The sequence below is a fragment of the Podarcis pityusensis genome (genome assembly GCF_964106645.2).
Source record: "Podarcis pityusensis genome assembly, chromosome: 2".
Lineage (NCBI taxonomy): Eukaryota > Metazoa > Chordata > Lepidosauria > Squamata > Lacertidae > Podarcis > Podarcis pityusensis.
This window is the reverse complement of record NC_138029.1, coordinates 40,457,748-40,471,712: the sequence shown is the minus strand read 5'-3', so window position 1 is coordinate 40,471,712 and position 13,965 is coordinate 40,457,748. Positions and strand designations below refer to the sequence as shown.

The 13,965-nt window shown below is 40.8% G+C and overlaps 1 long non-coding RNA gene across 1 annotated transcript; it reads right to left on the bottom strand.

The window, feature by feature from the left end:
- Window positions 1-1,042: 1,042 nt before the first annotated feature.
- On the bottom strand, window positions 1,043-9,984 carry LOC308470727. The gene is made up of 3 exons (XR_013982604.1): window positions 9,201-9,984; window positions 2,447-2,612; window positions 1,043-1,685 (listed from the first exon to the last, which is right to left on the bottom strand). It is a non-coding gene; the product is annotated as an uncharacterized lncRNA (long non-coding RNA).
- Between the last annotated feature and the right edge of the window lie 3,981 nt (window positions 9,985-13,965).

Below are 13,965 nucleotides of genomic sequence, written 5' to 3'. Positions count from 1 at the left end.
ACCCACCACACCATAAGCATGTTATTTTTGTGGAGGTGAGAGAACCAGAGGGTTTTGTGTCTACCTTTAAGTCACTAAAGGTTCTTTATAATGAGAAAACCTTTAGTGACATAATGACCTCTGAATAACAAGTAAATTCATTATAGGCCAACTTGATAGGCAACCTGGCTGCCTTCACATGTCTAATACAATTATATTGAAGCAGATTTGATTATGCAGCTGTGAGTAATAACAATATAGTATAAGAAAGTAAAAATTAAAGAAAATGCAAAGAGGGAGCATGGTAAGAAGCTGAGGGTTGGCCATAAGGCATGGATGAAAGTGTTTGATTCTAGAAGATCATAGAAGTTTCAGGTTTTCCCCAGTGAGTTCATGACATTGCCCACCCCCACCCCATTCCCAGTAACTGAAACCAATCATTTGTCATTAGGAAAGGAGATCTGGAAATTAAATATAACGACAAACATTTCAATCTTGGTTACACCAGAGGGTGAAAAAATGTAACAGGGAAGAATTCCCAGATTGCGTGAGAACAGAACAGAGCCTGTGCTTTCCTAGCTTTAGCATGGCCTGAATGAAATTGAGTATCTTGAATATGTTTCTTAAGTACTGAGCCAGCAAGTTGTCATTATGGTGTACTACCAGAATTAGTTAAAGTGCTAATGAAGGACCCATAATGAAGTCAACCCTCCCTAGCCGTATGTCCCAGAAAGCATTCAGCTTGTTTTGTCCCATAGAACTCAATAGTAGCCATGGGGAATTGAACATGCAGCTGTACAATTTGTGATCCACTGAGCTAGCTCCAGTCCCTTTGGTCCAGCAGGTGCTCACTCAATAAAGAAACCATCCTGGTTTTGCTGCTGAGCTGGGCTGCGAAATGAAGGGGCTTGTCAGTTCTCCTTGCCATAATGCATGACTGGTGGGTTGCATTCCATTTGGCAAGTCACAACTCATGCAAGTCAAGCATAGTCCAGTCCATTCACTTTCGATAGCCAGTTATGATTTTATTATATGTGACACCAAAATATTCACCGTATTTTAAAAAAGTTTTTTTGAAAGTTTTTTGGGTGTTTTACAAAACAAGCAGATAAACAGGGAAAGGTGCACTCATTGTCTCCGCTTTCAATTCATAGTCTTTTTCACAGTTCATTTACATTAAGTGAGAGCAAAATATTCATTTTATGCACACTTTCACGTAACGTGTGTATTTGTATAAGCATTGTTTGTTTGGGGAACTGCATTGCAAAATTCAGCTAAGTGTGAATTTTGAAGTATAGCTATGTTTCGGTTTGCATATTGTTTTGGAAGGGGTGGATTTGATAGAGTCACCTTTAAATGCACACTGAATAGAATTTTCGCTCCAGCCCTACCCACTACTGATCTAAACCATTATCTTTATTACACATCATTTACCAAGAGCGATTCATTCTCAGGAGATAGTGGAGCCTTCTCCTGAGATCCAAGAATAATTCTGTGTTTATAAATATTCACAAGATGCTAGGAATAATTTCATCAGGTTTCCTTGGTCACTCTCCGCATGTTCAGCATGGAATTCTGCAGTCCCATCAAGGCAATAATATTTCCCCGGGTCTGTTACTCACGGAGACTGCAAGGCCTAGCACAGCAGGCACTCTGGTCTGGCAGAAAATAAAATCCTCTCCTTGTAGGTCTCCATTGATGGCTGTCTAGTAAAAGGAGGGGAAATTAATTGAAGATGGACGGTAATTAAGTAGTTGTGTTATTAAGCCAAACCATCAGGGTAAGTGCCTGTACAGCATATGTATTTGATCTTATCGCTCTCTTTTCTACCACAGCATTATTGAAGGTAAATGAATAAGGAGACTAATTATTCCATTTCTTCTTGGGGTGGTGGGTGGGAGAATCAGAGGGGGAGGAAAGTTGAGTCACACAAGTTGTCACATTATGGCTATAAAATCCATATTTTTTACTATAATGGTATTTCTGAGAATTTTGCTCCATTAGGAAATCAAGAAGAAAGGAAGAGTGAGATTTAGTGGATAAAAGAATATCTTGAGTCCCTACACCCATTTTGCGCTGAGCAGTACAATTTCAGTGTTGCATAAGGACTTTTAAAATATCTCTCTTTCATCTCTGAAGCAGAATTTTCCATTAACACGACAAAGCCATTAGTACAAGTCAGCTGGGACTTTCTCTGCGATTGACTGTTTCATCTTCAAGTTATTATTATCAGCAGCAGATTTACTGCAGTTCCTACTCAGATCGCTACGCCGTTAAAGCACACTTGCAAAGTACAAAACATGCAAGAGGAGAGAGAGGTTTTGATTCAAACATTACACTAAGAACACATGTAAGGAAGCCAAGATGATTTATAAGAAGTTCGAGGATATTAGTGAGAGGCACTTACTGTAGGTTCTCAGAGCCTTACCTTCAACTATTCTAGCTCAAGTCTTATAATACTACCTACCTCCTTTGCTTGAGATTCTGTAGCACCCAGTCTGGGAAGCCCCACATAATCCACCTCCTCTGTTTCTGTTGAATATTTAGCTTTCATCCTTCTCTCAAATGTCTCTATCTCACCAAAGATGGACTGTCTCTAGGCACACTGTCATTTTCTGTGAGGTCGCAAGTGACTGTTTAAACAGGAATTTCAAGGGCTAAACAGATAAGCGAAGTACTCCCTATACCAGGAGTCAGCAAACTTTTTCAGCAGGGGGCCGGTCCACTGTCCCTCAGACCTTGTGGGAGGCCAGACTATATTTTGAAAAAAATAATAATGAACGAATTCTTATGCCCCACAAATAACCCAGAGATGCATTTTAAATAAAAGGGCACATTCTACTCATGTAAAAACACGCTGGTTCCCGGACTGTCTGCAGGCCGGATTTAGAAGGCAATTGGGCCAGATCCGGCCCCCGGGCTTTAGTTTGCCTACCCATGACCTATACATACATTCAGTGAATGCAAAGGGAGGGAGGAACTTGATTGCACCCATTTGCCAAGCCTTGCCCCCAATGCCAACATGCCTACTAGCTATGCCTTATGAATTCTCTTTTCTACACAGCCATTACATCTGTCGGAGCCCCATTCTTTTTTCTTTTTTTTTTAACCTGGCCACTGTACTTTGAGTATATTCCTATGAAGAGCCATACAGAGGATCTATTCTTTTAAGGGGAGCAAATGAAATATGGAAGATTCTGGAAACAATGGAGTTATTATTTGAGGACCTAGGTTTTGTGAACCAAAACAGAGAAAGTTAGATGGTCCACCTTTTTTAAAAAAAAGGAACAATACAGAACAAGGAGGATATAAAGTTGGCATGAATACAGACCACTTTTAAAACCCATCAGCGAGTTATTGAAACTCAGAAATTTCAAGAGGATACCTTCCAACATTTCACAAATGAAAACAGGGACATGTCTGCATGTGACTGGGTGGGGCAAGGGGTAAAGTTTGTGGACAATAAAGAACCAATGCAATTCTGATTCAGATGTGCTACATGTTGACAGTAGGGACTAAAACTGCAAATGGTTCCACAAGCACTATACAACAAAGGCACTTCCAGATAGTAGCTTAATGTAACAGACAAATCATTGGCAGCAGATTTGTGTGTTTTGGTTTTTTAAAAAATCAAACTTCCCCCAGAAAGATAAAATGCAGCTTATTTATTTATTAAATTTGTTTTCTGCCCTTCATCCAAAGATCACAGGGTCGTTCACAACATAAGAATACGAAATGAGAATCCAAAATACATAATAAAAAACCAAACAAAAAAACAATATCATGTGGAAACTGGAAAAAAACTTGCATACACGTGGAGCACTGATCCCACAATAAACATCTGTCTGGAATCACTCACAGAATATATATATATATATATATATATATATATATATAACAGATTTATGCACTCTTTAGTATTTATTCTGTTGAGAGGATGTTTGTTCCATTTTACAACCAAGGAACATGGGGACCCAGCAGTCAGTGAATCTATGGCTCAGAATTCTTAAGCAGAATTAAGGCGCGTACTGTGCCTACTGTGGAACTAAACAAATACATAACTGTATCTGTGGGCATTAAGAACATGTAACAGTAGCCATAGTTGTAATTGCACTAAATCCAGTAGTGGAACACAGGCCTCGACTTGACATAATCACCATAATCACCAGCGTTAGATATTTGGCTGTAAAATACAATCATTACTTTAGAAAAACTTTTCATTTTGTTGTGTTGGTCAATGTGATTTCAGACAGCACAGTTCAACACAGTGGCTGATTATTATCACCAGTCTCACTTAATCTGCATGGAGGGTTGGTCAATTAAAGTGACTGACCTTGAAATGTAGTATTGAACCTGATTGCCATACATGATGCTGAAAGCCACCTTTGTCTGAAAACCCTTCAGTTTTGTGATACTCTATATGACATGTGTGTGTGATAGTAAGTTCTTAAAGCAAATGCTTTCAGGGTTGTAAATAAATTGCATATATGATGTAGATCTCCCTTGGAGCAAAATACAACACTGATATGGGTCTGCCCTTTCATGATGACTGCCTCGCTCTGCCTAACAGCATGGCCAGACCTGTAAGGCCTCACCACTTTATGCTCTGTGGGAAAAGGTTTGGGGCTCAGTGAGTAGATCCATGCTAAATCAACTGCAGATGCATATTTAGATGTGGAAAATTGGCTCGAACCACTTTTGGAGTTTCTCATAGTTACCATAGGAGGAAATGAATGTTCCAGTCATGTCAAGAATGACAAAAAAGGTATTCCTTCTTCAATGATTGTATAATGCCGGAATGGAGAGGTGTCTTTCCTTTCCATTAATTACTCTCTGATTAATGATTCCAAGCATGTATTATGAATTACTGCTTCAGTAATGATATTCTCTCTTAACCATCAATGTGATATTCTCCACAAACATTCATCTACATTCTCCTGTAATATAACGTGTCAAACTGACTTTTAAAATGTTGTTTTAAGACAAGTCAGTGTGTGCATGTGTGTGTGTGTGTGGCGGGTGAAGGAGCCCTAGTGCCTCACATGAATGAGATAAGAGGAAACAAAGCAAAGGGGTAAGAAAGGAAGCTTGTAGCTTTTCAAGTTCAATGAGACTTACCAGGCTTGGGGGGCCTCTCAGAATCAGAGGGCCCTTTAAAAGAACACGCAGAATTGAAAGCCTTTTTTGGGGGGCCCTCTTGTTGCCTTAGAAAATCCTCCCAGTTCATGTTCACTCATTTTCCCCACCTTTCCTGCGCTGTGGCTACCACCACACCAGAACCACCAGACATATACACACCCCTGTGTGACTTCACTCCCCACCTACCAGAGAACAACAACTACCAGACTTTTAGAAGACATCTGAAGGCAGCCCTGTTTAGGGAAGCTTTTGATGTTTGATGTATTACAGTATTTAAATATTTTTGGAAGCCTCCCAGAGTGGCTGGGGAAGCCCAGCTAGATGGCCGGGGTATAAATAATAAATTATTATTATTATTATTATTATTATTATTATTATTACCTCTCTTAATTCTTTAAAGCTGCCCACATGCAAAAGGAGACTCTACTGCCATGCAGGAGCAGATGAAATGCAACTTCCAGTGTTCCTAGAACATTAATGTGAGATGTATGCAAACCGATCCTAGCAGTGGCAACACCAGAAATGGATACAAAAGATCCAGTTAATCCCTCGCCAGTAAATTTATACCCAAGTTCTCCCTTGAGTTACTTTTGGCATAGTGTATAAGCAGTTATTCCACCATTCTCACTCTCTTCCATTTTCTCTAGCAGAAATGTGTTTTGAAAGTTTGAGACAGCAACACCTGAGATTTCCATTAATAGTTACGCACTACAAAAACAGCTTTCTTGAGGAGGAGGGTGCACAAAGAAGACAGATGAGAGAAGGAAATCCTGCCTCTGTGACTTTTGTATCAGGTCATTCAAATAGCCATAACAAACCTCAAGATTAAATATATAGGCAGAGTTAGGTTACTGTGTGATCGTGGGTGAGTTCCAACAGTCCCTGGACAAGGCCACTGCCTATGTTCAGCCATAATGAACAGGGAACGGGAACCTCTGACGAACGAGATGTTGTAGTACTCCGACTCCCATCAACCCCAGCTAGCATCCCTGGTGGTGAAGGGTGATGGGAGTTGTGGCCTTCCAGTTGTTGCTGGACTACAAGTTCCCCACCTTTGCTGCAAAATAACCCGGACTCAGACTATTCAAATACATATTTCATCTTTTGATTTAAATCCCCTCCCCCAAATCCTTCTTTAGCAGTTAGCTACTCTGCATATTCTATAGTTGCTTTCAGAAAGGGAGAATCCCCTCAGCAATTATCCAGCTGAGGCAAAAAGTGTCCTTCCCTTGATTAGCTCAACCCTATTTTTAGGCTGTGTACACATTACTCTGTCTCCAGTGCTTTCCCACCACTGGTGTTTGAAGCCGAGCGTACATGACGTTAGCCACAATCCATATGTATCCTGTAATTTTTTGAGAAACACTGCTGTTGGATGTGTTTTCCCTCAAACCAGCTTCCATCAGATGTGAAAACATAAACCACAGTTTAGCTGAGATGTGAATATTTCAGACATCCATTGGGCATGTGCAGGTGACAACTTCATTGCAGGGGGCAATTGACGGCACAGGGAAAACAGATCAGGTAATGTGCAGGGAAGCAATACAGGTAATCAGGCAATAGTGTGTTCAGCAATGCAAAACGTAACTTGAAGCATAGCAGGGGAGAAAGACCTCTCTGAGTTTTAAACCACCCATGTGTATGTGCCCTTACTTAAGGCAAGATTTTATCTTGCAGTGATCTTTACTGAAGTGACCTTTCCCATCAGCTTGAATTCTAATAGAAAGGGAGATTTGATGTGCCAAGATCCCTGTGATGAAGTGTGGCTGATTAGCAGTGATTTGAAGAGCAAGGGCTGCCATACACCTGGAAGGAAGCCCAGTTGGAAAGGACTGCAACTCTGTGTCTTTTTTTATTCCTCTTAATTGCTGTTGTAAAAGCGGATGTTGAACACGAGTGTCTTCAAAGACTTTGTCAAGTGACATGTAAGATTTGCATGGCAACTAATGACACTTCAAGGTTTCTCAAGAGAGGCAGCTCTCTTGCTACCTCTGAGTTTTTCTCCTAATTTTCGACTGTAAAGAGGGGCTGGAGGAGGAGAGAATGAAATGTGAAAATATGCACCAAGAAGCCAAACAAGAAAAAGCAAAGGAAGAAATTTAGTTCTCTGGTTGCCAAGAGAGAGAGAGAGAATACAGTGGTACCTCTGGTTAAGTACTTAATTCGTTCCAGAGGTCCATTCTTAACCTGAAACTGTTCTTAACCTGAAGCACCACTTTAGCTAATGGGGCCTCCTGCTGCCGCTGCACTGCCGGAGCACGATTTCTGTTCTCATCCTGAAGCAAAGTTCTTAACCCGAGGTAATATTTCTGGGTTAGCGGAGTCTGTAACCTGAAGCATATGTAACTTGAAGCGTATATAACCCGAGGTACCACTGTAGTGGTTAATACTTTTTACTCACCATATAAGGATCTTATATTACCTAACATGGGGGATTGCAAAGGTAGCTTAACAACCAATCCAAACCCTTCAATCATAATCTGAAGCCCTTCTTCATGTGCTTCCTCCCCAAGAGGTCCAGAGGGTGGCAACATGAGAACAGGCCTTTTCTTCATTGGCTCCCCATTTGTGGAATGCTCTCCCCAAGGAGGCTTGCCTGGCACCTTCATTATATATCTTTAGGTGCCTGGTGAAACTCTTTCTCTATAACCAGTCCATTGGCTAATTAACATTCTATGGCCCTTTAAATATGTTTTTGGGGGGCTTATTGGTTTGCTTTTGTTTTGTTATGCATTTTGTGTTCTCATTTTATATTTTTATGTTGAGGAGCACCCTGTGATCTTTGGATGAAGGGTGATATACAAATTTAATAAATACAGTAAATTAAATTAAAAAAGGAGCCAGCAAAGTTGTCTTTTTGGCTCAGTGGGAGAGCTCATTTTCTCCACTCTGAATTTCCATTGCAGATTATACCTATCCTGCCCTCCACATCAAATGTAGCTTTCTTCTTTAGTTTTGTTCCTCCTCCTGCATTTCAAACTGGTTTTCTGCTAGTTTGTTTGGTTTAAAGCACTGTTTGCACACTTATACTTATTTAACTGCTGACTTTGTGCCTTAAAAAAAACCAGTCATGTTTCTAGAGTTGATGAACTGTTTTAAAGAATGATGGATTTATGTCATCATAAGCTTCCAGCCAATCAGTGGAGTGTACATCCAACTCCTATAACAAACTAGCAGAAATGGATTCTCTTGAAGTTGACCTGGGGAGAAGAGTGTAAGCCAGATGACTCATGAGTGCTCCTCCAAACCAGAATGATTCCTTATTGATTTTTAGGTATTTCTGCCTGAAACCTTCCTTTGTTCTTATATTTTGTTCAATCAGCATAGCATAGCAATATGCTTTTGAGCTAGAACGTATCAAGTGTGTGAATGGATTCAGGGCCCCTCCCAACATCATTTCTATTGTTTCTTCCTGATTGTTTGGGCTCATGGTGGCATTGTGGGGTTATACAGTGGTACCTCGGGTTAAGCACTTAATTCGTTCCAGAGGTCCGTTCTTAACCTGAAACTGTTATTAACCTGAAGCACCATTTTAGCTAATGGGGCCTCCCGCTGCCGCCGCGCCGCCGGAGCATGATTTCTGTTCTTATCCTGAAGCAAAGTTCTTAACCTGAAGCACTATTTCTGGGTTAGCAGAGTCTGTAACCTGAAGCATATGTAACCCGAGGTACCACTGTACATGAGTCTCTTTGTGCCTGTAAAAAGTTTGGGGTTGACATACTACTTTGTTTCCAATCAGCACATGGCTGGTAGCTTCCAGCTACGTTTTATACCACAAAAGCTCCATTTTATCCCTCTGCCCACACTTTTATTTTCACATACGCATAGTGGCAGATGTGGAACAAGTCCTGACCCCACTCTGCCCATTCCTTTCCCCCAGATTGGTTCAAAAGGATTTTTGATCATTCCCAAAGGAAATGTGTTATGTCAGCCTGGTATTTTAACCCCTGACTGAAGTCAAACTGTCTTCCACAAAGTTCAGTTCCTTTTTATATTCCTGTCTTCTTGTGATGCAGCTCTAGGTCAATACAAGTGCTTGCCATAAACACATGCTGATAATAGACTGAGAAATAAGAACTCACATTTTCAGCCAGCATTTGGTTGATGGAAAAATGACACACTTCCTATTGGCTTCTTGACAGGTGTAATTCATCTTGGCACTGCTGGCTTAATCTGGACCACTTCAGCAATCGTTACAGCTCATTTATCCCCTTTCTATTCATTCCTTATGTGTGTTTAAGAAAAGAAAAAAGAATTTCTAGCCTATCCCTTTTGGGTGCAAAAAATATGAGGCTCTAATAATGAGTATGTAGCTAGATGGGTAAAATGCTTCAGGATTCAATGATACATATTGAAATCCTTATTGCTAGTCTTTTCCAGACTTGTTTCGTGCAAACTGCTTTGCAGTTACTAATGAAGCAGTGCCAAGAAAAACTGGAGGAGCTGCCTCTTCCCTAATACAGAGACATCACTCAATCAAACATGCATTAGAGAGTTGATTGGCATTAGAGAAAGATTCTTCTTCAGTATCCTGTGAGCAACATCAACACCTAAGGCCCGGAGAGTGTATTTGCACTAACATGATGTCATTCAAAATCCCATGGCATGTAGGCACTATTTAAGTTGTTTAATGTAGCAAACAATGAACCTAGCTCTTTGAAACATGGGATTGTATTGAGGATTAGTCATTCTCAGAGAAGACCCTCTGAAATTCATGGACATGACTAAATCACTCTGGGCAAAACTTAGTTGGATGCAACCCATAGGGAACTGCTGTACACCAGGCCAGATGATTTGTCAATCAATATTATCTAGTCTCTGACTTGTAGCAGGTTTGCGGCAGAGAGAGACTTTCACATAACCTGCTACCTGGTGCTTTTGAACCTTCTACCACTGAGCTACAATCCCTTCCCAGTTCCAGTTCTAGAATTCTAATTCAAAAGTCTCTCAGGTTCTTCTTAACAATGAGCTGCCAAGCGCATGGTTGCTCTAGACAATGGAACAACTAAGCTAATGGCAGTCAGAGAATTCTAGGCCCACGGAGACATCAAAGCAGCAGTCCCAGCTTGGAGAAGACAAGCAAAGCGCATGAGCTATGCATCAGTTAACTTCATAGATACATGGACAAACAATGATGTGCACCAGACATTTTTAAAAGGCTCTTACTTGCTGCTGTATGGAGAATGCAAGGGTTGCATAGGTTGTGTGCATGCCACATGCCAGAGAGTAGGAATATATGGGCAGCACTTCCATTGGAGTAATGTAGAAAGTGGGATCCCCTCAAAAATTGGTTGCAACCTGTGCTTTTTAATGAGCAGTGAAGTGGCCAAGGTTAATGGTGATACTAAGTTGCCCAGGGTCTTTAAAACAAACAAACAAACAAACATTGCAAAGAGCTCCAAAAGGGCCTCTCCAAACCACATGAATGGGCAGAAAAATGGCAGATGCAATTCAATGTAAACAAGTGTAAAGTGATGTGTGTCAAGGAAAAACAGTTGGGAAAAGTTCAGAAAAGGGCAACTAGGGGATGGAGGAACTCCCTGATGAGGAAAGTCTGCAGCGTTTGGGACTTTTCAGTTTTGAGAAAAGGTGATTAAGGGGTGACATGCTGAAAGGGTATGAAATTATGCATGGCATGCATGACGAAGGTGGATAGAGAAAAGCTTTTCTCTCTCTCTCATAACACTAGAACACTAGAACATGAAGTGGAGCTGAACGTAGGAGGACTGAGGACAGATAAATGGAAGTACTCATTCACAGAGCATGTAGCTGAACTGTGGAACTTGCTCCAACAAGAGGCAGTGATGGCCACCAACTGGATGGCTTTGAAAGAGAATTAGATAAATTCATGGAGGTAAATGCTATCAGTGGCTACTAGTCCTGATGGCTGTGTGTTGCCTCCACTATCAGAGACAGTATGCTTCTGAATATCATTACAGTGGTACCTCGGGTTACAAACACCTCAGGTTACAAACACTTTGGGTTACAGACTCCACTAACCCGGAAGTAGTACCTTGGGTTAAGAACTTTACTTCAGGATGAGAACAGAAATAGCATGGTGGTGGCATGGCAACAGTGGGAGGCCCCATTAGCTAAAGTGGTACCTCAGGTCAAGAACAGTTTCAGGTTAAGAACGGACCTCCAGAACGAATCAAGTTCGTAACCAGAGGTACCACTGTATTTGGAAACTAGAGGAGAGGAGAATGCTCTTCCCCTTGCCCCTGGCCTGATACAGCAGGTTCTCCCTGTGTTCTTGTGAACAGTTGAGTTCCTGGGCCTCCATGGCAATGTGTCGTGGAATTCATTGTAAAAGAAAAAGAAGTGCTTTGCAAAGAAGTGTTTTCTTGTGGTAAAATACAAATACATCGTTACAGGCTGACTTCAAGGATTAGATGTGTGATTTCTGATTTGGACCATTTAGAGAGTGAAGGAAAACCAGCTTATTGACTTTGACTATAAGACCAAAAATGGTTTGCTCTGTAAAAACTTAATTATTTATTTTCAAGGGGCCCAAAATGGATATTTTTTGTGAAATATCTCCCATGAAATAGACTTTCAGTTTGCAAGCTTTACTGCCACCTGTTAGCCTGGAAAAATTACTTTATGCTCCTCTTAATTCTCCATAATGATACTCTTATGCTTGAGCAACGTGCCCTGACGAACTTGATAATCTGTGTCTTTAAAAAGTGGAAAATTAGTTCAGACAGCTGTGGCTTTGGAGGAAAAAACGAGCTTAAGTTCTCAGAAATTGTAGATGGTGTCTGAGCTGCACACATAGTGGTGATGACTGTATCCCACTGGCCATTTGACCTTTGCTCTTTTCCAGCCTAAAAATTAAGAATAACAGCATCCACGCACCATTTATAGCCTGAATACTAGAGATGCTTTGCTACTATTTAAAATAGCCAAGATAATATAAGGAGAACATTAGCGCAATAGTCTCACTTTTGCAATGTAGTACAGGAAGGTCGGCTGTTGGCTGAGAGAGAGAAAGAGAAGAAGAAGAAGAGTTTGGATTTGATATCCCGCCTTTCACTCCCTTTAAGGAGTCTCAAAGCGGCTAGAAAGAGGTAAGCATATGTAGAAAATTTCCTTCTGAATGTTTTTGAGGAGGAGGAACACCTGCTATTCTTTACCTAAACGCTATAAAGAATTTAAAGGAATTTTGCAGCTTGCTATGTTTGTGGGAAACAATAGGTTGGATCCAGACTAAGCGAGTTGTACTTAGGTTCCATTGAAATCAATATCATCAATATTATGTGACAGAAATCTAACCTCCATTATCCAGTTCTAACTATTCAACCTCCAAAATTCAGAGCAGAAGACTTCAACCTGTTCAGTATGTTTTTGGGTTGTATTAGCCTGAATAGTATTTGGCATGGTGAGTGAGTCACCTGTTCGACTTTAAGCTCTAGCCACATCTGGACCAGTGAGAACTGCGAGCATAATTTTCTTTTCTCGTGGTGCAGCATGCACATCTCCCCAGATATCACTGTCACCATCTGTTGGTGATCATGACTGAACAAATCTCTGGTTCTCAATTTCCTCTGGTCGACCAGCGCACGTCACTTTTTATTTGGCAGTCTCATTGGAGATGTTGACAGCTTTGTCAAGCAAACTCATGGGCAGTCTTACCCTTTTGGGATAAGGGTGGAGGCACCGTGTGTGGCAGAAAACTCTCTGCCTCTTCTGGCCAGAACATGCCTGACTTTCAGATAAAGCAGAATGTTTGGTTTACACTTCACTCTGCCCAATTTTGCAAGCACGGTAGTAATGAGGTGAGCGAAAGAGACCGCTGCACAAAAGACGAGCCTTTCAATCCAGCGCCTTACATGGTATATTATTATAATGACATCATATTTTTGTAGGCACCAAAAGACATTAATTGTGTAAGCTCGAGGGTTTGATCTCCACCAGGCCTGTTTTCTTTCACATGACTGTCGGTTAAGGTTAAGCAGAAACTAGTTTTTCCTCCTGATCTGGATGAAGTGAAATTGGCCTGTGTTTATTGTCCAAAAGAAAATGGAAGATGCTTCCCTCGTGATTGTAAAAGTGACGGGATGTGTGGGAAAATAAAAGTGGTGACATAGCTGGAGTGAAAATGATTTCCATTGCCAAGTAATTGGGCATTTTGCACCATGGATGTCACACTGATCTGACACTAGCTTCTCTTTTTACTACACACACACACACACACACACACACACACACACACTCATGTGATTTCACTGCTTTCTGCCAGATGGTCATTATATTTTACAGGACTGCAGGCAATTATACCTGTCAAGGGCATGCCAAAGTATTTAGCATTTATGGTTTGAGGGAGATTACCTCCTAAATGTTAATGGCAGACGGAGTCACACTAACCCTCCCATTTAAGATCTTCATTAGATCACCTCTCTGCAGCACTAAAGGATGAGTTAAGGGTAGACAGAAGTGAAATGTAACCACCCCTCACGCAGGAAGTGGGTGGAATTCCAAAGAGGCAAAAAGAATCAGAAGCTTTGAAACTTTGTGTAACCATATTTTCCTAGGGAAAATAGGTAGGAACATATCCTTCATGGTTTGAGGTAAGCAAACCATTGTTTGACATTAAGATACATTGTAAAAAGCATGGACTAAGACTGTAGAGAATAAGATATTTTTGACTAACAGTTTGTTTCTCTATCAGTGTCCAAATTTTCAGATGCTTTCTATACTTACAAAATACTTTTTTTTCTTATTTTGAATACAGTAGCATCGACAGCTGTTGAAACACAGAGGACCCGTCTACTATGCAACTGATTTAAATGCATTAAATGGTTAAGAGAAATGGGGGTATTTATGCTGCAATCCTAACATCACTTA